We start from the raw sequence: 24,768 nt of genomic DNA, 5'->3' as shown, positions 1-24,768 counted from the left end.
TGGCTCGGAGTAGCCTCTAGCTCGTCCATGGCATGCGCAACTTCTATCTGTGGCTTAGTGGCCTTGCGACTGGCATCAAGCTCCTCTCTTTCATAATTCTCTGTGGCGGTGGCCTCCTTCAAGGCTGAAGCAAGGGTAACCTCTTCTTTAGCCACGATGCGTCTTCTGGCTTTCTTGCTGCTCAGACCACCAATAAACCGATCCAGGAGAGTCTCTTCCAGATTTTGGAAGCCGCAGTGCTGAGCGAGCTTCCGGAGTTCAGCCAGAAATGCGGATACAGACTCCCCAGCACGCTGCTGCCTCTTATGGAACTCCATCCGCCGGGCCATCTTGGTCTCAGTAGGCGCCAAGTGGGTTGTTAGACAGGCAAGAATATCTTTGAGAGATGTCTCACTCAGCTTCGCTGGAGCAAGTAATGCCTTGGCCAGCTTGAAGGTCTCGGGCCCACAGTAGCTCAGGAATGTGGCCCTTCTTTTGCTGGCATCGGTGATCCCTTGAGCCACTGCAAAGAACTCGAAGCGTTCGACGTAGTCTTCCCACGTGTGGGGCTCTGATGGCTGGAAGGGCTCCAATACCCTTGGACTCTCCATTGTCCTAGCGGGCAGGGTCGTCTTCTCAGCTGGCCAGTGAGTCTTGTTCTCAGCTGCAATCCGGACTCTGAGGCAGGGTTGTGTTTAACCGCTCCTCAGCATTCCGGATCCCACCTTCGTCGCCAGTTGTTGTGACGTGGGGTTTGTGATTTCAGCTCTCTTGACAAAACATGCTGGAGACAGTTCTCTAGTAACAGCTCTTTATTAAAGTGAACAAGACTGACTGTGAGGGCAGGAAGGCTACATTTATAGGGACAGGGGACTGGCTAGGAAGGGATACATTTTGGAGGGAACACTATCAGGCAATCACAGTGCTGCCTTTTGGAGGGAACCAATAAGACAGAGGATCCAAATACAGCAGCTTAAATGAACCAATAGTAGCTGTACCCTCTGGAACCAAAAGGCAGTTACTTTATCCTAATGCAAATACAGACAATAATAATACAGATATAAAATCCTTTGACTCAATACACAACAGTTAATTAGTTGATTTCACTGGCACGTAAGCAAAGGTCACCTCTAAATATCTTTTTTTTTTAAGTATTCATCTTGATTTTCTTCCACGAAGCTTATGCAGAGGTTATATTACTTTATATATAGTCAATATAGGCACAGAGTTATTTTTTTTACCTTTTTTAATGGTGGTGTGCCTCGAGATTTTTTTCATGGAACAAGTGTGCCTTTGCCCAAAAAAGGTTGAAAAACACTGCGCTAAAGCAGCTTCTCCCATAAAGGAGAGCATGGGTTGCAGAAGGGTTAACAAGACATCCCAGGGTAGGAGAGGTGGGTCAGTTTGGATGGCCACATGTGTGATTGGTGGATGTACTGTTGCTGGGGAAATTTGCTTGTAGCAAGTGATTGATTGACAGCCTTACCATGTCAGTTCCACTTTTGCTGCTCGCAAGGAATCTCCCGCCCACCCTCCTCTTGTTTTAGGCTTGAACTTGCTGCGCCTGTCATGGGGTAGCCTGTTTTGGATCAGGGGCCTGGTAGGAATTTTGCCACTTGGCTGATTGGCTGGTGCCAGGTGGTTTTTGCCTACTACGTTGCAATAAGTCACAACTTGTAAGGTTGGCGGTTAGGCATTGGTTCAAATTGGATGGTGGAGGGGTACAGATTTTGGCTGCGCCTGCCCCTCATGGTTGCTGCTGCCTTTAGGGGTATTCCTTTAAAGGAAAAGGAATCCTGGGGCTCTACATGTTTGTCCGTTTATCCCCATTAGGGGCCAGGATCACGCATGAGCCTCGGGAGCATCGGAGGGATGAGGTCAAGGGCTTGGGCCCCTGCCCCGATCTCTCCCAGAGGGTGCTCCCCTACTGGCTCCCCTACTAGGCTAGTGGGAGTCAGATCTGTCCCAGGCGGGGGACAGATGGCAAGAACCAATGCCTAAGCAACCACTTACATTCAATTGTATTTAAATAAAATTGTGGCCAAACTAATGCCAAAAACCTTAAACTTAAAATATTGTGTGAGGTGTGAGTTATTGGGGGGATGTCTTGGTACCTCCGCATGCAAATATATATATATATATATATATATATATATATAGTTTTATACAGTGGAACATCGGTTTATGAATATTTGGTTTGCGAACACCGTGGACCCATCTGGAACGAATTAATTCACTTTCCATTACTTTCAATGGGAAAGTTCGCTTCAGTTTTTGAACGCTTCAGTTTATGAACAGACTTCCGGAACCAATTGTGTTCATAAACTGAGGTACCACTGTACTTGCAGAGAAAGAGATTTTGAGTTACGTATTGCTGAGAGAAAACAGTGGTGTGTCATAACATTATTTGTAGGGGAACAGTTAGGCCCAGAGGTACCACATTGTGTGGGTGATCGTTGCCTGAGCATCACACCTCCTTCCCTAAGATGGTCAGAAGCTTCCTGGACTTTGGGAAGGAGGTGCCAAGGGAACATTGAGAGGACTAGCCTAGTCTCCCTAGTACGCTGACCAAAACAAAAAAGCTAAAGGTAAAGTAGAAAAACCCCACTCCCCCACCCCTCTTTCACCCAACTAAAAGGCGTAGTTGAGATCTAAATAATCATAGTAAACCACTTCCTGCCCATTGCTCTTGCCCTGTACTGTGATCCCTCTACACTCATTGCTGCCAAGATTCCTTGCTAACTACCGTGTTTTCCCGAAAATAAGACACTGTCTTATATTTATTTTTCCTCAAGAAGACACACTATGGCTTATTTTCAGGGGATGTCTTGTTTTTTAATTACGCATCCAGCCTCGCCTCTTCCTTGGCGCCCTCCAGAACTGCACCTATCACTATGTCTTATTTTTGGGGTGTGGCTTATATTGCACAAATGCTTAGAAATCCTGCAACGACTTATTTTATGGGTCTTATTTTTGGGGAAACAGGGTAGCGCCATTAGCCCAATATTGTGGATTACTCTGCCAGTTTCAGCAGCTGCCTTCTGTTTTAACACCTGCTGAAAACCTTTCTATTCCACAAGGCTTATGCAGACAATTAAAAATGGTGAATTGACATCTGGCTTCTCCTCCTCCACCACCACCACCACCACCTTCCTAAAAGAATGTTTTTTCCTGCATGGGTTTATGCATTTTCATTGTAAACTGATTTTTTTTTAAAAAAAATGAAATAGCACTCTATAAATACTTTTTTAAATGAATAAATAAATAAAATAGAAAGCAGCTTCGTTTGTTCTAAAGTGTCTTTTACCAGGGGAATCTAGACGTCTGTTAATATTTCCCAGTCTCTGTGTTTGGTGACAAAATAATGAGGAGTCATGTGATGCAATGCACTTAAAGCTTTAATGGAAGTGGAGGCAGAATGGGACTGAACAGAGACTCATCAGCCCCAGAAGGACAAAGCAAGATATTAGACATGCAGAATGGGATAAAAAAAGCTCCTCCACAACTCTGGCACAGCAAAGTCCAAAGGTCACAACAACTTAATTTGATTTCACACAAGTTTCATTGGATCCTTTTTTTCCTTTTTCTTTTTTACATCACTTCCAGAAGACAAAAGGCAAGAAGCATATTGATTTGGGAGCTCCTCCCGCCTTGCTTCAGAGCCAGTGCAGATTGCACACACACTCAAGTTGGGTTACCATACATATGTACAGTGCATTTCAGGATCTTAGCAAAATTGGAGCAAACCCCTGAGAAACCAGCCCAGCAGAACTATGGAGCAGAGTAAGGCGATCTGAAGAAATTTGGGTCAACGGGTGACACACAATAGGCCTGATTGTTAAGGGACGTTGCATGCAAATAGCCCTATAACCTCATCCGTGGGTCTTATCTGTTGCTTCCATTTCCAGGTTGTTGCTCTTTGCATCTGTCCTCAGCAATAGCATCCATAGATCCGGCTACCTGACAGTAAAGACCTACGGCCAAGTGCCCCGTAACCATAGAGTCCTCTTCCATATCCCAGCCCGTATCTGCCCAGTCCATATCCACATCCACCCAGTCCATATCCATACCCACCCAGTCCATGTCCATAGCCACCCAGTCCGTATCCACCCAGCCCTCCGTACCCATATGAGCCTACAGCACATGCTGTGTTTCCTCCCACTGCAACAGGCTCACAGGAAGCAGAGAGGACTGGTCCAGGGATGGTAAGGATGGAGGCAGGCGGCTGGATCACAACTTCTGCTGGTGGGAGCTGGTTGATACATGAAGGCTGGACCCCGGGGAGAATGCCAAGGTTTGCTGCTTGTTCAGCGCCATAGCCGTAGCCACCGTAGCCACCGTAGCCACCGTAGCCACCGTAGCCACCGTAGCCACCGTAGCCACCGTAGCCACCGTAGCCACCGTAGCCACAACCAAGGCCATAACCTGAGCCAAACCCAACCACTGGTCTAGAGGCACATGATGGGATGGTGCACGATGGACCACAATACGGCATTGTATTGTGTGGGTCTGAAAAAGAACGTGAAAGCACAATAATCACATGATGTCAGGGAGCAGGGCCAGATTTAGGTTCGATGAGGCTCTAAGCTGCTGAAGGTAATGGGCCCCTTTACATGTCCAGCTGTCCTTTTTCAACAACAAATTCTCGCTGTTTTTGTGTTGAATATATGCTATATGGTAATTTATGGACCCAATAGGTATCTAAAGCCATTTGCACATAACAAAATGTGTATTTTTATCAAAGTAATTGTTGAACTGAAATGCAATTAAGAAGATGTATATTAATAGTAAAATACAACTAAGAAGAAATATATTAATAGTGAACTAATTATTAAGCTCCAACTTAAAATGATTTTTAGTAATAACTTAATAATGCAAACACATTTTTTTCCTTTAATTTTTTGGGGGCCCCCAAGAGAATGGGGCCCTAAGCTATAGCTTGTTTAGCTTAGACGTAACTCCGGCACTGTCAGGGAGCCAACAAGGAGAATAGGACGTTCACAGATGAGAGAAAGACCGTGAAACACCGGTTAGTTTCTTTACTAAGGAAGCAGAACAGAGAACACATGGAGACTTCTAAGGGTTGCTCATGTCTAGATGAAGCAGTTGCCCAGACTGGCTTGTAACTTCCCCTTCACTCCCTAGCCCTCTGTGTCAGGCCCCTACCTCGGTCTACAGTGAGCCTCAGCGGACCCTCTCTGCATCTGCCTGGCTCTCTGCTCTGAGATATTCATCAGGCACTTTGGTTTTTTGTCTGTTTTCATTTATATACCACTTTTCCCAGCAAAGAGCATGAGGTGGTGTACATGGTTATTCCCACCCTGCTTCATCCTCACAAGAACTCTGTGAGGCAGCTTAGACTGAGAAACAGTGACCATAAGAGCCCCTGAGATAATAATAATAATAATAATAATAATAATAATAATAATAATAATAATAATAATAATAAATTATTTATACCTCGCCCATCTGGCCACTCTGGGCGGCTTCCAACAGAAAAATGAAATAAAACAATCTATCAAACTTTAAAAGCCTCCCTAAACAGGGCTGCCTTCAGATGTCTTCTAAAAATCTAGTATCTGTTTTCCTCTTTGACATCTGATGGGAGGGCATTCCACAGGGCGGGCGCCACCACCGAGAAGGCCCTCTGCCTGGTTCCCTGTGACTTGGCTTCTCGCAATGAGGGAACTGCCAGAAGGCCCTCGGTACTGGACCTCAGTGTCCGGGCAGAACGATGGGGGTGGAGACGCTCCTTCAGGTATACTGGACTGAGGCCGTTTAGGGCTTTAAAGGTCAGCACCAGCACTTTGAACTGTGCTCGGAAACGTACTGGGAGCCAACTGGGAGATTGGAAGCAGAACCAGTTTGGTTGGAGTGTTGGGCAGAGTCCTGGGAAATCCTTGCACAGCTCATTGGGTGACCTTGGACTAGTCACTACTTCTCAGCCTAAGCTACTTGTTGGGAGGATTAAATGAGGAGGAAGAGAACTCTGGATGCCACCTTGAGTTCTTTGGAGAAAAGGTGAGATATTAAACGGGTTCTCCAATCAGGATGACCCTGGGTTGCTACGCAGATTAGGCAAGATGGCCACGGGATGACTGGGCAGTTTGGTGCTGTTGCTGGGAAGAAAAGCTTGTTGCAGGTTGGAGTAAGGGTTGGCCCCTAGCCTATATAAACCCACTGGGTGCCTATATTGGTTTCACTTTTGCCAAGCGCTTCGGATCTCCCGCCCGCCCACCTCCTTTTTTAAGGGTGTCTTGCGAATTGACATCGCTGTGCCTGTCATGGGGTCGCCTGCCTTGGGGCAGGGGCCCGGTAGGAATTTTGCCATCTGGCTAATTGGCTGTTGCCATTTGTTTTTTGCCTACTGCATAGCAAATCGTCACAACTTGTAAGGTTGGCGGTTAGGCATTGGTCAAAATTGGCTGGTAAGAAATTGGCTGGTAAGAGGAGTATGGAAAGGCTAGAAAGTTACGCTAAATTGCTGCTGCTTATATTCCGTTAAAGGAATCCTGGGGCTCGAACGGTTCTCATCAGTACCCCGTTAGGGGACTGGGCCAGAGCAAATTGAGCCTCGGGGAACATTCGAGGGAGGACAAAAGAAGGGCCTAAGGTACCCGGATCCATCCTCCCTCAGGGAATGTTTACCTACTGACTTCCAAAAATGCCTAGAGGAAGTCAGTGCAGAATCTGTCCCAGGACGGGGGACAGATGGGTTAACCAATGCCTAAGCAACCACTCACATTTGATTGTAATTTAATAAAGTTGTGGCTAAAATAATGCCAAAAACCTTAAAACTTAATTAACGTGTGTGTGTGTGTGTGTGTGTGTGTGTGTGTGTGTGTGTGTGAATTTATTGTGGGGAATCCGGTGACCTTGACACGCAAATGCATAAAAGTAAGTAAACATCGTCATTCATGTTAGTAGCCATTGATAGCTATAACTACTAGTACTAACAACAACAATAATAATAATAATACAATAAGTGATTTAATAACTAAGTCAATATGATGCCAATGATCACCAACCCATCAGTTTTTTTAAAAAACAAGGATCATGCCCAACCATAGAAAGACACGGACACAAAATTTCATCTCAAGGAGATGACATTTCAGCAAGTCTAAAAGGCCCTGGTATGCCTACTTACCTGCTTTCCTGAGGAGCAGAAGGTGAGAGGAGAAAATAGAGGCAGGCAAGCAGAGCAACGTGGAAGATCCTGGTCTCTGGTGAGCTTTTTATACCATTTGGGAAGGATAGGTGACACCCCCTGGGTTACTGGTGTGTGTGTGTGTGTGTGTGTGTGTGTGTGTGTGTGTGTGTGTGTGAGAGAGAGAGAGAGAGAGAGAGAGAGAGAGAGAGAGAGAGAGAGAGAGAGAGAGAGAGAGATTGGGTGTCTGAGCCCAAGGTCATTTTAATTCAACTGACAACAACAACTTGTGGTTCGGACAGCTACAATTATTTTAATAAGAACAAATGAATGGAGTCCAAATCAGAATATATCATCAGACCCAGGTGGTGCAAAGGCAGGGATTCCAATGCCCAAGTCCTCAAATCACACCTGACTTCAGAAGATCTGGAAATTATACGGCTCTGGCTGCCCCAAGGATCCAAATATATGTAATTTTAGAGAAGCATCAAAGATTATTAAATCCAGACCATAACATTCTATTTTGATTGCAGGCTATTAGTTATTTTTTTTTCAGTTTCACCCACACCCGTTCTGCCTTGGTTCCACACACACACACCCCTTTAGTAAATGCAGCATGCCATCTTCAAGGGAAAGATATCAAGACCTCCAAGCCTTAGGTTGGAAGATGCAGAACATGAAGCACACAGTTAAAATGATGGAAATCCTTCCCACAGAAGGCAGGGGTGGCCACCATCTTGGAGGGCTTTAAAAGGGGGAAAGGAGAAAATTAGCAGAAGGGCATAGAATCATACAAACAAAGGACCAGGGTTCAAATCTCCATTCAGTCATGAAACTCACTGTGTGATCCTGGGCCAGCTATTCTATTTCTCAGCTTGATCCACCTTAGAGGGTTATCATTGGTAGGGTGAAATCATGTCCTCCCTCAAAGAGGGCATGTGTTGCGGTGAGACCTGGCAACCAAACCCTTGTGTTGTGGGTGGGTACAATTGGATAGCCACAACACCCGATTGGTAGGTCCCTTGTTGCCAAGTTTAATCCGACCAATGGGACGCTAGCCAAATGGATCAAGGGACCTATATATGCCAATGCACGTGACCCTGAGTTTTCTCTCTTGGTCAGTGCATCGGAACACCCGCCCACATTTCCCTATATTTAGGGCTTGCACGCTTGACCATGCTATGCTGCCGTGTGTCATCTGTCGTTGGGACAGGGGCACGGCAGGAATTTTCCCCACTTGGCTGATTGGCTGGTGCCCCTTGGGTTTCACCTGCACAACTTATCAGGTTGTGGATAGGCTCTGGTTCAGGTGATAGGGATGGGAGAGCGCTCTCGCCATCCCTATGTGAAGGGTATTCCGTTAAAGGAATCTAGGGACTCAATGGTTTGGTCAACCCTGTGAGAGGTTATGCCTGTGCCTGAGTCCAGGGGGACATCTGGGTGGTGGACATAGCATACCCCCAGCTTTCTGCCACTCCAGGTGTTCATCCTTGGCTGACTATGATAGAGCTCTGGGTCAGTGCTACCTGCAATGGTGTAGGGAGCTCGCCGAACCAGAGCCTATGCAACCACTCACTTGCTGTAATCAAAAAAGTTGTGGCCTAAATTCTGCCAAAAACCAAACCAAAAATTTGAGTCTCGTGTGAATTTATTTAAGGGGGAGGTTTAAAGGTCTAAACACGCAATAGATACTATTTGTCTCCTGGTGGAGACCTTGGGCAAAAGGCAAGATATAAATGAAATGGTAATAGGGATGGAGGTGAAACCGGGTTCAGTTCGCTTTGCCTGGAACAATAAATGAACCAAAACACAACCATCTTCCAACTTTCACACTTCTCTGAATGTTGCCATGTGTTTCTACAGCTAAGTAATTTGTACAAAAAATGCATATAGCGGGGCCATGTGTTCACAAAGTGCATATATTCATGAAGATAATATTAAAATGCATTGTATTATGGAAACTGCGCACAAAAAGGTGTTTATTAGGGAAAATATGCACACGCACACACATTAAATTCAAGCTTTAAATGCTGAGCACTGTGCAGGAAGACTGTTTTTAAAAATGAAAACTGATGTTGAAATGTGGAGAAATGAGAAACTGACATTGACAGATTTTCCTTTCCCTGTGTAATGAGAAATATATAAGAAGCTGTGTCACGGAAATACCACTTTGCCTCTTCCAGGTTAAAGAAACCTCCTGTTGTTGTTTAGTCATTTAGTCGTGTCTGACTCTTCGTGATCCCATGGACCAGAGCACGCCAGGCACTCCTGTCTTCCACTGCCTCCCACAGCTATGTCAAACTCATTTTCATAGCTTCGAGAACACTGTCCAACCATCTTGTCCTCTGTCGTCTTGTCATCTTGTCCTCTTGACCTCCTAGTGTTTCCCAAACTCTTCATGGCTGCATTCCAGTTTGCAGAAGATGATTTTGAGAAACAAAAGTCAATTTCAACTCTTGTCTCGGGGGTGGGGGTGGAATGCTAAATTAATCGATATATGGTTTGGTTTTTTTTTGTTTTTTCAAATAAAAAAGGTCCTAAATTCCTTGCAAATCTCACACTTCCGAATGACAAAAGATGGCTGAATGCCATGTATCTTAATTGAGACGTCAATATATGGAGGACTGAGGCCTTGCCTTATGTTGGTTGGTTTCAGTTTTGCCAATGACAACCTACTTTCCATATTCTTAATATTTTAGTTGCAGTGGAGTCACTCCCTTGAGCCTCTTTTTTTAATAATAACAAATAGATTCCTCTTGGGGTAAATCTGGGACGGGTTTCCTTTGGATAACTTTGGTGTTTCTAGATTGACATGATTATAGTTCAGGGACAAGAGAAGAAGGCTTTAATAATGCATAAATGACTTGCCGAGAGGCAGTTAAAATATACATCTATATCCAGGCCTATCTAGTTTCTAAGCACAGTGCTTTCACTTCTAAAGAGGGTGATTCAGGAATCATTTGTGATGACCAGGCACAAAACAGTCCTGTCTCAGTCAGAACGCAACAAATGGGGGCCCTGCTCCTTTTTCACATTTGGCAAAATTTCAGCAAATCACATACCCTCCAACATTTTTCCAATAAAGGTAGTAGTAGTAGTAGTAGTAGTAGTAGTAGTAGTAAGTTATGCCCCGTCCATCTGTCTGGGTTGCCCCAGCCACTCTGGGTGGCTTCCAACATATATTAAAACATAATAAAACATTAAACATTTAAAAAAAATTCCCTATACAGTACAGGGCTGCCTTCAGATGCCTTCTAAAGGTTGTATAGTCAATTACCTCGTTGGCTCAGGGGGTTACATAACTTCATAACCTCCAATGTTTTTGTGATGAAAATAGAGACTGTTTAGGAAAAGCAGGACATTCCAGGGTCAAATCAAAAACTGGGGTGGCTTCTGTAAATCGGGGACTGTAAATCCTGGGAAATAGGGGCACTTAGAGAGTCTGAAATCTCTCAATCTCTCTCTCTCTCTCTCTCTCTCTCTCTCTCTCTCTCTCTCACACACACACACACACACACACACACACACACACACCACTATAGACATGGAAGCATGGGAACGATTGTGGAATATGGATATAATATTTTCAGCATGTTATGGTCTAAGGAAAAATTATATGAAAATGATATATCGATGGTCTCTAACACCGAGTAAATTGGCAAAAATGTATACATCTAAATCAAATAAGTGTTGGAAATGGAAAGAGAAAGTAGGCTCTTTTTATCATATGTCTTGTAGCAAGGTTAAAGCTTACTGGGAAATGATATATAATGAAATGAAAAGAATGTATAGAAACTTATTCATGTATGTGACTACAATGGAAAAATGTTTCTTGCCCAAAATAACAAGTTTTTAAAACAAAAGAATGGAAATGGTTTATTGAATAGTTACAGATAAGTTATAAACACATACACATCCCCAGGTGGATCATAACAAATAAACATCTAATCCATTTTAGCTAAAATGGGTATGGAAAGGAGAAGCTACCCCGACTAAATTGGAGGCAAGCGGAACTATTGGAATACAGTATACAGAACTAGCAAGAATGATGGGAAGAATTAGAGACAATATAGAACAAACTTTTATTAGAGAGTGGGACATCTACAGAAAATATTTTGAAGAGCATTGTAAAAATGTGAATCCTCTGAAAGGCTTAGATTGACCCTCACTTGGTACGAAAAGTTGGACCACCCTGACACAGAATTCTGTATGAAAAAAACTAAAGGCATAGCTGTCAACTTTCAGATTTGAAAATAAGGGATCAGCAGCAGCCTCACCTGTCCCGGGGACAGCCTACAGTATATCTAACAATCTAGGATAGCAGCTGCTGCTGGGGGGGCCTCCAACCAGAGCCAAGAGGGGCCACACTGCACCACCTGCCTGCCTGAGACTGGCAGGCTGACATGGCCCTTGGCCGGCAAATCCCCCCCATGCCTATGAAGAGGAGCGCCGGGCAAGGCCACCCTGGGGTCAGCCCTTGCCTGACTCTCTCCCTCCATGCCAATTAACCTTCTGAGGAGTGCACCAAGCAAGGAGTGAGCAAGTGCTGGCCGGATAGACATTCAGTGAGGGGGCTGGGGATGCAGCAGCGAAACCAGGCTGGCTTCCAGGGCCCAGACTGAGACCCCCAGCGGCAGGCAGGGAAGAACGGGTAGCCAGGAATGAGACCTGCTAGGATGCATCTGGGTGGGACAGGGATTCCCTTGGAAGCCTGTGCCTGCATGGAGGCATCTGGTTTGTGCCCCCTCAAAACTGTGTGCCTGTGGTCACGGCCCCCCTGACCTCCCAAACCAAGCCCCTGGTTCAGTCCCCAGCATCTCCAGGTGGGGCTGGGAGAGAGACCAGTCTGAAGCCCTGCAGAGCCACTGCCAGTCAGTGTAGACAATACCAAACTAGATTAATCAAAGCCCTATGTTCCTATTTAAACCATCACTTTATCCAAAACCATGAGAACTAGAGCCTTACTTTAATTCAGCATTCAAAATGTCCCAGGTTCAACCTCAAGCACATTCAGGTATGACTAGGAAAGACCCTATTCTAGCAGCTCCCTAGGGAGCTACTGCCAGTCAGTGTAGGCAAAACTGGGTGATAATGGGTTAAGGGAGTCTGTCTCTGTACAGAGCTGCTCCCTAATTTCCTCAGTCCATCCTGTTCCCATTCAGAAAGCACAGGCACAAGTTCTTGTCTACTGTAGGGAATCCCTTGCCACGTAAAACCACCGAAGCCATGAAACTAATTTACTTCTCTGGATATATATATATATATATATATATATATATATATATATATATATAAAAGAATAAAGAGTATATCATTAATCCTGAATTACTGGGCTTCCTAATCATTGGCAAGGTTGGAGGTGCAAATCTCAAAGGGCAGTTATGTTGCATTCAACTTCCACGGTTGCCTTGTCTGACCTCCTGGGAATGGTGAATGGCCAGAGGGAGGGAACATTAGACATCAAAGCACGTGGGGGAAAATAATAATGGCGCTGCTCTACCCAGTAATTTTGCCTTGGCCACCTGCAGCTTAGATGTCATGCTATTAGAACCTTTTGACATTTCTATGCTCCAGCATACAGAGATGAAATGCAACATGCATTGATCTGCCGAACAGTTTTCCATAATACGTGTGATCTGTAAACATTTGTTGGCTGAAATAAAATAATGTCGAAGGCAACGTATTGTTTATTCAATCATTTGTTGGGTTGTTTGTTGCATTCTGTTAGTCTATAATAGCTGGTGTATGGCCCACCCATTTTATTTGCCGTCTTATGTAGACAGTGGAGGGGGAGAGCAGATCGACTGTTGGATTTTTTGAATAGTCAAGTTACTTTAGAGCCGGTCTAATGTAAATACTGTTTAAGAGAAACAGGTGCCGGTGATTTCTGTTAATTGCCCACAGGCGTGGGCTCTGCTTCTTGTATATAAGGCTCTGTCAGAAAGCCTTCTGTATCTCTTTCAGTTTGAGTAATCTCTAAGTAGATCACTCTCTCAGTTGTTCTCAGTTTAAGAGATTCCTAGTTGAATCTTAGTATGAGAGTTGCTTAGTTATAAAGCTAGTTTGCTGTTAATTCTTGGGTAGTTTAATGGGAGTTTTGTGGGAGGTTTGGAATGGTTTGAAGGATGGAATGTGGGTAAAGTTGCTAAGAGAGAAAGCATTTATCTTTAGTTTAAAGTCTCTTTAGAGTCAGTTTGTTTTTCAGTTAAAGAAACCCAACAGTTTGTATTTTCATCTGCATACTTTTACAAGTGTGCAGCTAGTAAGGGGTTTCATATAAGGGAGATTAATTCCCTATGTTGTTGTTGGTGTTTTCTTAGCCAGGTCGACTTCTGACTGCGTATACTCTGCGTGAAGCGTACTTTAAAGGGCCACTGGAAACTCTGATATACCATTTAGGTTAAGCAAGTTTCAATACCCAGTTTTCTCCAATATTATTCTTATCATATGTATATATTATTCCCCAATAAATTTGTGGAGCTGGGTGAATGTCCATCCTTGGCCATGGGTGGACCATGGGTGGATATAAGATCAGCCAACAATCTGAAGGGACCACATCTGCTCTAGAAGTGTAATTGTGTGGCACAGATATATTTCATTCATCCTCATGAAATGAAGGTGGAGGCAAAAGCTCTTCTCGTATTACCAGTGAAGTCAGCAGAATAGCAACAGAAGCTGACTTGAGGCAATCTGGAGCTGGCTACTAATCACACAGAGGAGCTGTCATTCCAAATTATATAGTAGAGGATGACAGAGAACTGTAATGAGCCACAAATGAGCTGTGGGCCATCTCTTAGATCTAGACAGCTGACGTCTTGTCCTCCAGATATTTTTGGGGCTGCAACTCCCATAAGCGTAGCCAATGGTAAGGGGTGGGTGGGGAGATGTAGCTTAACGACATCTAGAGGGCATCAGATTGGGTATCCCTGACCTAGATTATACATTAGGCGGCTGAAGGAGCAATATAAATGGACCTGCCATTGAATGATCCTGTAAGAGCATCACCACATTCCAGGGGAGAATGGTCTACACAAGGTAAGAGTCAACTGAACCAGCAGTCTGGACAAGATAAGAATGGACCAGTGGTCCACCTAGTGCAGTATCTCACAGCAGACAGCCAAATGACTCTTGGGGAGCCCTCAAGCAGGACCTGTGCCGGAACAGCGCTCCCTGCCTTTGTGTTTACCAGTAAATGGTATAGTGGAGGTAGGAATTATAGCCTCCATTGCTGGTAGTCATCGATAGCCTTTGTTCCCTTGCATTGGTCTAATCTTCTGTTAAGGCCATCCAAGTCAGTGGACCACAGATAGATAAACTTCTGGCTGCATGACGAAGTACCTGGTTTTGCCTGTCCTGAATCCTCTGGCTTCAGATTCATTGGATGCCCACAAGTACTAGCATCATGAGAGAGGACGACTTTTAGCTATCCCCTTTCTCCACACCAAAGGTGCGGATTGGGTGAGCTGTCAGGGGATAAGTGTGTGAGTGGATTAGTTGTCAAGGGAAGGGGTTTGCCCAGGTGTAGGGGAAGGCCCATTAGCAAAAAGGTTGGTGGGTAGCTGGGGTACGCAAGCAACCAAGGTTGGCAGTGCCTAGCAATCTATCTATCTATCTATCTATCTATCTATCTCTATCATCTATCTATCTATCTAACTATCATTTATCTATCCATCTTCTGGACCTGTCATGCCCCTGCTTCCTTTAGTGAATACCTTTTATTGGCAATATAAATGCTTTTGATGTGCATACCCCACACACATACCCCCAGATGTTCTCCACATGTTCTCTCTACTAGTCAAATGTCCCAGCAAGTTCCTAGGCATCTCCTTCCCATTTATTTCTCTTTCTTGTCCTGTCTCTGTGTTGGAGAGAAGGTTGCATCCAGCGCCGGGTTTTTTTAGAACAGACCCATCGAAATGAATAAACCTGAGTTAGCCCTGTCCCTTGACTTCAATTGGTATACTCTCATTGGATAACATGTGAAGAAATGCAGAACCAAACGCCCACCAAGAGCAAGGATGGGGAAGCACCAGATTGCAGGCCAAATTTGGTCTGCAAGGCTGTTTCAGCCAAACTATGCACACTTGTCTTACCCTTGACATCATATACGTGGAGCAGGTGAGGACAGGGCTTGGCTGAAAGGGTATTTGCAAGCACTGCCAATTAGTAATGCTTGCAAAACCCTTGCACAACACTTCTCAAGCATCCGGGAGGCTCTTTGCAAAGTGCTGTGCTTTGATGGGGTCTAGTACCTGGTGGTTTAGCCCTTTCCCTCTGTTCATGCCGCAGCCCTAGTGAAAATCACAGGGCACAACTGCTATTTGTACCAGGAGGCAGCAACCTACCATTGGTGCCAACAGAACTGTGGCGTGGTGTACCCAGGCCCAGGGAATTAACCATGCATTGTTATTTTATTTGCAGCCCAGCCTCCAGAATTTTCCCTCCTCCTCTTTCATTGGACTAGGAGAAATCCTGCCACAGGCCTTCGGTTTAGAGCCCTGCCAGTGATCTGTCTGTAACCCTGATTCCAGCTGTGGCTGTTCAACAGAAAACTCACGGAATGCAGACCTCTCTATGCATGGCAGGTTGTTGCATGCAAGCACACAGACACGTTTCTTTTGTGATATATTTTTTCCTGTGTCTTTCAGCAATGAATATGCTGCCCTTTCACCAGGACCGGTGATTCACCAGGACCGGACCATGCATGAGGCAAGGTGAACCAATGACCTCAGGTGGCAGGATCCACAGGGGCAGCAGATTCTGATGTAGATCTCTATTCCCCCCCTTGTTCCAGATGTAGATCTTCACTCATTCCTTCTTCCATGGTGGGGAGGGGGGGTTGTCATTTTGTGATTCACCATCTAGTCCAGATAAAGATTTGTTTGTTTGTTTATTATATTTCTATATCACTTTTATCTTCCAAATATCCCAAAGTGGTGTCCATGGTTCCCCCCCCCCATTTCATCCTCACAACAACCCTGTGAGGTAGGTTGGGCTGAGAGATGGTGACTGGCCCAAGCTTCCTGGCTGAATGGGGATTTGAACCATGGTCCCCCTCGTCATAGTCCAACATTCTAACTATTACATAAGATTTTATTTATTTTCTTATTGATTGATTGATTGAATTTATATAGTGCTCTATACCTGGAGGTCTCAGGGCAATTCAGAGAAAAGATCACAATATATAAAATTAAAATTAAAAAAACAATAACCCAATAACACGCACACACCCAAAATAGAGCCACATTTTAAAAGGGCATAGGATGCCGATCAGGTCAACCAAAGGCCTGATCAAAAATGAATGTTTTTACCTGGTGCCTAAAGGTGTATAATGAAGGTGCCAGGCGAACTTCCCTGGGGAGAGCATTCCACAGATGGGGAGCCACTGCAGAGAAGGCCCCGTTCTCGTGTTGCCACCCTCTGGACCTCTTGAGGAGGAGGCACACAAAGAAGGGCCTCAGAAGATGATCTCAAGGTCTGGGTAGGTTCATATGGAAAGAGGCAGTCCTTGAGGTATTGCATTCCTGAGCACAGGTGCCAAGTTCCGGATTGAAAAATCTGGGATCAGCAGTGCCGCGGCACCGGAAGTCGCTTCTACGCACTTCTGGACATGCGTAGAAGCGACTTCTGACGCTGCGGACATTTTGGAAATGGGCACAGCGGCATCGGAAGTCACTTCTACGCATGTCCGGAAGTGCGTAGAAGCGACTTCCGGTGCCGGTGCAGCACCAGAAGAACATGGCCGCCGGCAGGAGCTCTGTAATCCGGGGGAATATGGGGTATTTTGCCATTCGGGACACCTGCAGGAAATGGTAAGGAAATATGGGGGTTTCCTGGGGAAAACGGGGTACTTGGCAGCTATGTTCCTGAGCCGTTTAAGGCTTTGAAACCAGCACTTTGAATTGGGAACTTAATTGGTAGCCAGCGCAGTCGGACCAGGATCAGTGCAACATGCTCAAACCATTTTTCTCCAGTGAGCAACCCGGCTGCTGAATTCTGCACTAGCTGAAGTTTCCAAACTGTCTTCAGAGGTGGCCCTACATAAAACGCACTGCAGTAATGTAACTTTGAGGTTACCAGAGCCCTAGATCCCTGGGCCACGAGCCAAAGCTGATGGAAGGCAATGAAGCAACCAGAGCCTTGAGTGACAGCAAGGGATCCAGGAGTACCCCCAAGCTGGTCCGCTGGACCAAAAAAGTTCTTTACCCAGATATAAAAGAGGCCTTATCATTTCCATGGCCCCATTTTTCATTTCTCACATCACCCCAACTGCTAGCCTCAACACAACCTGTATTTGACACCACCATGCTGTACACTTATTCTTCTCCCTCCTATCTTCACCAGTGCAAGCTACAGTCTCGTGCTATTGAAATAAGATAAGTGGCATAAAGTTATTCTATACAGAGCAAAGCTTACTTGGTATAGGGAGTCCTCCTGTACTCCTTCCTGTCTTGGATGATTCAACTGCCAGGCTGGCTTGGTAGAGCCAGTCCAAGCCCTGGCGTTACTTCAATGAGAAACAGGCACCTGCAGTACATAGGTGAGCCACACGAGGGAGCGACCTACAGATATAGCAGCTCTATCACAAAGAAATGTTACAGGTAGGTAGCTGTGTTGGTCTGACGTAGTCGAAACAAAATAAACAAAAGAATTTCAGAAATAGACTGGAAAGAGAAGTTGCTGAACTGCAACTTATTACCAAGCTTAAAACCATGGAAAGACCAGGTCTGAATAAAGACACTGGATTCTTATCTCATTATACATGATAAAGCTTTCTTTAGCCATTTCACCCCTTGCTTTTTCCTGTAAGACCAATTGCAGTCATTAACAGTCGTCAACAGCTATCAGTCAGTCAGTCACCCATTCCCACCACCCTTCTGAGTAATACCCTTCCCCACCCTCTCACTATATATAAGGGTCTGGTGACTTCTGCTTCAGTGTATCTGAAGAAGTGTGCATGCACACAAAAGCTCATACCAATTACAAACTTAGTTGGTCTCTAAGGTGCTGCTGGAAGGAATTTGTTTATTTCGTTTTGACAAAGAAATGTGTAGAAGCAAAACATTGAAAATTAAATAGGGCAGGATCTGATGAATTGCTCAAGGACCTTGGGCATGCCCAGTGGAAATCAAGAGGCAATTCAAAAGTAAACTCTCCCACACTTGATTCATAGTTTTGCCTGCCCAGGAGGGATATGGGGACTCCACTAACCAGATTTTAGAAGTTAACTTAAACTGACAATTCATAAGCATTACCACATCCAACCATGGAGGAAAATAGCAATGATAGTAGCCATTTGTGAAAACTAGGAAGGGGGGGCAATTAAACGAATCTCCCAAAATCCCAAGTCCCCACAACAGCCTCTAACTAAGGCCAGGACAAAGACCGTTGACACAGGCACCGTACAGACACAACAGCAAAGAGGCTCAGAAAAGCAGTGTATAAAATTGTAGCAATAAGCGGATACCATGTATAGTTTCTGTTGTGACTCAATACACAACAGTTTCCTCAGACTATCCAATATACCATAGAATCGAAATACTGTAATCGCCAAAATTCAATGGTTTGATGGATTTCCTTGGTTCCAGCAGCTAATTCCAGCAGCTAATTCCCCTCTGGCTAATTCCCCTCTGGAGGAGGGGAATCCAGGGCTCTCCCCTGCCTCCATAATCCCTTAAGCATAAGATCACATACTCCTTGCACACACACCCCACAAGGTGTGAACTTAGCCACACAATAGGAGGCAGGAGGCAATCAAGGGCAGCACATACACCAGACAGAAATCCATCAGGATGGTGGTTGAATCCTGATACAGTGGTACCTCGGGTTACAAACACTTCGGGTTACAGACTCTGCTAACCCAGAAGTAGTACCTTTGCCCCAGGATGAGAACAGAAATTGTGCAGCGGCGGGAGGCCCCATTAGCTAAAGTGGTACCTCAGGTTAAGAACGGTTTCAGGTTAAGAACGGACCTCCAGAACGAATTAAGTTCGTAACCAGAGGTACCACTGCACTTTCAAAGGAGAAAGCCTTGTAGCTAGGGGGATGTGTAAATACTCTTATTGTTCTTTGGGGAAGAGGGTAGTTAAAAGGTGTTGGGAACTGGGGTTATTGACAGGGGTGGGTGATGGGCTCATGTTTCTACATGCCAAACACTCCTACTTAGTGACATATTTGTGATGTATTGATGATGCTGTTGAAAAATGTATTGTGGGAAATGGGGAGAGGTTTTAAAAGTTCACGCAACTCCATGCTTGGGGTTCCTACTCTTTGTGTGTTTGAACCTTGTTGCGACAAATAAAGGTCAGGTCTACCGACCGCTGTTTGCTTCTTTCACTTGGCTAGAAACTCCTCCTTTTGCTAACCAGAGCGATCCATTGGGAGTGGCACCCTGACGAGTGGGGCAGCGGAGTAAATCCCCAGGATTTTTCTTTATCTCATTGATAGCCCTTTCCTCATGAATTTGTCTATGCCTCTTTCAAAGACATCCTAGTTCCATAGTTCAACATTGTGCTGTGTGATAAATGACCCTGAGCTAGCTGGACCAACGATATGGCTCAGCAGAAGGCAGATAACTATGTTCTGGGGCTCAGGGAGGCCTTGCTGCTCAAGGAAAGGAGCCAAGAAATGCTCTTGTAGACTCTTCCTGCCCAGCAGAAGCCCAAGGCTAGACTGGACTTAGTTGGTCCTGGAGATCCTTCCCTGAGAAGCTGTAATGATACTGCTTTCCCACATGAAGCAGTATTTAGTCATTCTTGATACCATACTTAGAAGTTACAGTGATGCTTCTCACCACATGGGACAACACTCACCCATTCCTGCCACATGCAAATATGCAACCACTTTTATCTCCTTGCATTTAGATGTTATGTACATGAAACAACCTTCCAATGGACTTCCAGGTTTGCCTTAGGTGCAATTGGGTCACAACTGGAACCACTGAGGTTGTTGTTATTGTTGGTGGTGGTGTTGGATTTTCTCAAAATGTATGCTGTTTCACTAGAGGTTTCCACCTCCAACACATGTCAATTTGCAGAAACCACCAACTATTTTATGCTGATGGGCACATTATGATTTTTGTATAAGTAATGTTGGTGCCACTAAATCTGGTTACTTTCCTCCACTCTCCATTAAATCATTCCCTCCCAAATAAGAGAGAGCGGGGAGAGAGACAACAGTTCCTGCTTCTATGAGATCTGGATAAATTCAGACCCAACTGCATTAATCTCAGTCTTGCAAAGCACATGGAGCTGGAAAAGGATGAGGGGAGAAAGCTCACTCTTCTAACTTCCAACTTCCTCCTTGAGCTATATGTACTGTTCCAGGGAGAAAAGGGTAACAGACCACCACAAGGGGGCAGTGAAGAGAATTGTATGAACTTTATGGGTGCCAGGAAAGTTCTTGGATGCCTTGTTCCCACCGATTTAGGTCGCTATCAATATATGTTGTCGTTTATCAAAGGGTACCCTTCACAGTAACTCATGTTTAAGGGAATAAAATAGTCTATATGCTAAAGAAGAACAGGACACCAGAGTTATGATGCAGAGTAAGTTGTATTAGGAATGGGGAAAAGATATTTGAGTGAACAAATACAAATGCTCAAGAAGTTGGATATTTTTGAAAAGGACAAATCTTAAGAAATATACACAAATCGTTTCTGTATTACAAATCCCCTCCCAGAAAGAGATCAGTTATATTGTTGGCAATTATAAAAACTTTTTCCCCCTCTGCCATTTTCACAGAGGTACCAAACTGACTGGGCATAAATTCCAAAGGCCAAGTTCCTTGTCCATAGTGTTTCTGTTCTTCACTATGCTGGAGGGGAGCGAAAGAGCTGTACATACAATAAATAAAAGCCAAGGGAGGGGAAAGCACATAAACAGTGGGATAGAGGGGGATTATGTTAAGAAGAGAAATGGATGCATGAAAGACAGCCATGGGTCAGATTTGCAGGCTTGCTGGGCACCCCCAGTGCTCAGTGGCTTCATCAGGAATTGAGGATGTTCAGCATATCTTAAACCCAGGCTTGAACGTTTTGCAGTGGATATTCTTCTCCCTAATAAACCTTCCATGTGACCTTACCAGGGGCTGTAACAGATGCTTCCTCTGTCTCCAACGAATCCATAGCGACCCCCAACTCCAAAACGAGATCCTCTAAGAGCACCAGCTCCAAGAGCACCAGCTCCAAGAGCACCGGCTCCAAGAGCACCGGCTCCAAGGAGCCCACTGCCCAAACCACCAGGGGAGCATGGAGCGTTTCCTCCCACAGCCACGGGCTCACAGCTAGCCGAGAGGATGGGTCCTGGGATGGTCACAATGCAGGCTGGTGGCTGGATCACGACCTCTGCTGGTGGGATCTGGTTGATGCATGAAGGGGCAACACCAGAAAGAATACCAAGACTAGCAGAAGGGATGCCAGATCCAACCAGGGCGCCGGAGCCATAGCCGTAGGTGTCACCAAGGCCAAGGCCACCAAGGCCACCAATGCCTCCAAGACCGGCCGATCCAAAACCAACCACTGGGGTGGAAGCGCAAGATGGGACAGCACAGGATGGTCCACAGGATGCCATGGCTGAGTGATGGAGGAGAGTCTGAAAGGAAACAGGAAGGAGAATAAACAATACTGAAGGCAAGAAGAGCTGCCGTGTTCCGGGGCGACAGAAGATATTTAGCCTCACCTCCCCCACCACCATTACAGTGTACAAAATCATGTGTTTTATAGTGCCATAAAATGGGGTTTGGCACCTTTACAGATGTGAGAATGCCCCTAAGTCGATCTGTTACTGAACTGCTGCTCACATCCATACCTTTTTCTGGCCATGCTGAGTGGTGCTGATGAGAGTTGGAGGCTAATAGAAAATATGAGCTTGAGAGCTGGAGGCTGATCGGTATCTGGAAGCCCACAGCTCTCCTCTTCCTGCTCTAAGTATTACAATTTGGAGAGTTTCAGGGTGACCAAGGCTGTCCTAGCTAGTACAGAAATGCCCTGAATAATTTTTTTTATGTCACTGCTAGTGAAGTCATCATAATCTATTGTCTGCATTCTCTGGGCTAAAGCATAAGTGGCTTCCAGGACAAGGAAGACTAACATCCCCAAATTCAATGTTTTCCCCTCCAGAGTTTGCCGGATTCCTGCCTGCCTGCCCATTGGTCAGGAATGATACAAGCTGCAGTTCAATAGACTTTGTGAACCCGCAACTGCCATTATCCACACCTATAATGGTCAATGGTCAGGGCCGATGGAAGTTGTAGTCCACATATGAACATAATAAATGTCAGCTGAATCAGTCCTTCACCCTGTTATCACAGTGTTGAACCAGATGCCCTTCGGAAACCTTCAACCGGGGTCTGAATGCATCCGCAACACTTCCCTCTCGTTGCTTCTGGTCATTGGCATTTGGAAGCACCACTCCTCTAACAGTGGAGGTAGAACATAACCAATGAACATGGTCAACATGGCCTGGCTCAGTTGTTGCATTTCTGAACTGCTTCACACTCTACCCAAATTAAGCTCCTGGAATTTAAGGTGGTTAAAGCTACCGTACCAAGATGACTTGGGCAAGCCAAGCTTACCTGTTCCTTTGAGGAATTGAAAGGCAAGAGAAGCTGATCAGTGAAGATGTTGGAGGACTGTGGATGGATGAGGGCTTTTATACTGTGTCAGTGGCATCCTTGACATCCCAGTGACATCACTTTGTTCTCAAGTTCCACCCTCAAGAACTGCTGATTTCATCATGTGCAAAATTACTTTAATAATTCCAGTGGAGTCAGGACCAGGTATTATGCTCTCCTCAGCTTATTACAATGAATCACCCAGATTGCATTTTCATGTTCTCTATTTCGCTCTGTGAGAATTTTCATTAAATTTGCAGAACCCTTTACTTCTGTTATTCCCCCAAATGGGAAACCGGTGTGGCCCTCCAGAATGTGGCTGAACTCTAGGTCTTAGAATCATAGAGTTGGAAGGTATCCCCAAGGGTCATCTAGTCCAACCTCTTGCATTGCAGGACTCTCAGCTAAAGCATCCATGACAGATGGCCATCCAACCTCTGCTTAAAAACTCCCAAGGAAGGAGAGCCCACAACCTCCCAAGGGAGACTGTTCCTCTGTCGAACAGCTCTTGCTGTCAGAAAGTTTTTCCATATATTTAGTCAGATTCTCCTTTCTTGTAACTTGAGGCCATTGGTTAGAGTCCTACCCTCCATGTGAAAGCCCTTGAGATATTTGAAGATGGCTATCATATCTCTTCTCAGTCTCTTCTTTTCCAGGATAAACATACCCAGCTCCTTCAACTGTTCTTCATAAGGCTTGGTTTCCAGACCCTGGAAACCATTTCTGGAAATCATCCCTGACCATAGGCCATGTGGCATTCTATGTGGCAGCCCCTAAACCAGATGTAGCCAAAATGGTGCCCTCCCATCATCTCTGATCATTGGCTCTGCTGCCTGTGGACTAAATGGAGATGTAGATCAATAGGTACCACTCTGGCGGGAAGGTAAATGGTGTTTCCGTGTGCTGCTCTGGTTTTGCCAGAAGTGGCTTAGTCATGCAGGCCACATGACCCAGAAGAACTGTCTGCAGACAAACACCGGCTCCCTTGGCCAATAAAGCAAGATGAGCGCCACAACCCCAGAGTCATTCACGACTGGACTTAACTGTCAGGGGTCCTTTACCTTTAAGTTAACCATGCTGAAGAATTGATGTGTCCTAAATCCTGCCAACCTAGCAGTTCGAAAGCACGTTAAAATGCAAGTAGATAAATAGGAACCGGTACAGCGGGAAGGTAAACGGCGTTTCCATGTGCTGCTCTGGTTTGCCAGAAGCGGCTTTGTCATGCTGGCCACATGACCTGGAAGCTATACGCCGGCTCTCTCGGCCAATATTGCGAGATGAGCGCGCAACCCCAGAGTCAGTCACGACTGGACCTAATGGTCAGGGGTCCCTTTACCTTTACCTTTAAATCAGCCTACCAGACCAATAAAATCATACTTAGAGGCTCTGTGCTGAATACCTTGACAACAAGAGACAGGACCATCTCAGTTGCACTGGGCTGGCCCTACCATTGGGCAGTGTCATGAAGCAGTAAATGTTGAATGGCGGGGGGTGAACATTGCTGTGTCTATCATGAAGCCTGCATATCCTCCAACATTCCTTGGATGAACATAAGGACATTTCTCACTCCCCTGCCAACTAACCCTCCTCAACCCACCATTTTCTGTTGCCCCCTCGCAGAGTCTTTCTTATCAGAAGAAGGGCAAGTGGCACCAACAGGACACACACCTTCCACCTTTCACCATCCCAATCCCGAATTTATTTTATTCTGTGGTAGATTTACAAAAGAGAAACACACACCAATAAATAAGTTTTAGAAAGGGGCAAGATTAGACATGGATGCACAGTCCCCAGTCCCCCCTTTTTAATCAAGACTCCTTGCACTCTGTTCATGCTCCATTTCTTCGCACCTAGGGCTGCCCTGCCCTCTGCTTGCACCTCAGAGATGATGCATTATGTGAGCCTGGGCTTCGGCGACGGCAGCCTCTCCCCTTCCTTGCCCACTGTCGGGGAATGGTCTGAATCAGAGGATTAGGGAATGCATTCTCAGGCAGATCAGCTCCTCTCTGAAGAGGATGGGGAGGGAGAAG

The 24,768-nt window shown here is 45.4% G+C and overlaps 1 pseudogene; it reads right to left on the bottom strand.

The window, feature by feature from the left end:
• Positions 1-3,910: 3,910 nt before the first annotated feature.
• LOC118075575 (shematrin-like protein 2) lies at positions 3,911-22,796 on the bottom strand (annotated as a pseudogene).
• Positions 22,797-24,768: the final 1,972 nt, after the last annotated feature.

The sequence above is a fragment of the Zootoca vivipara genome, chromosome 17 (assembly GCF_963506605.1).
Source record: "Zootoca vivipara chromosome 17, rZooViv1.1, whole genome shotgun sequence".
Taxonomy (NCBI): Eukaryota; Metazoa; Chordata; class Lepidosauria; order Squamata; family Lacertidae; genus Zootoca; species Zootoca vivipara.
Note: the sequence above shows the minus strand (reverse complement) of the source record. Positions and strands in the feature narration are given on the sequence as shown.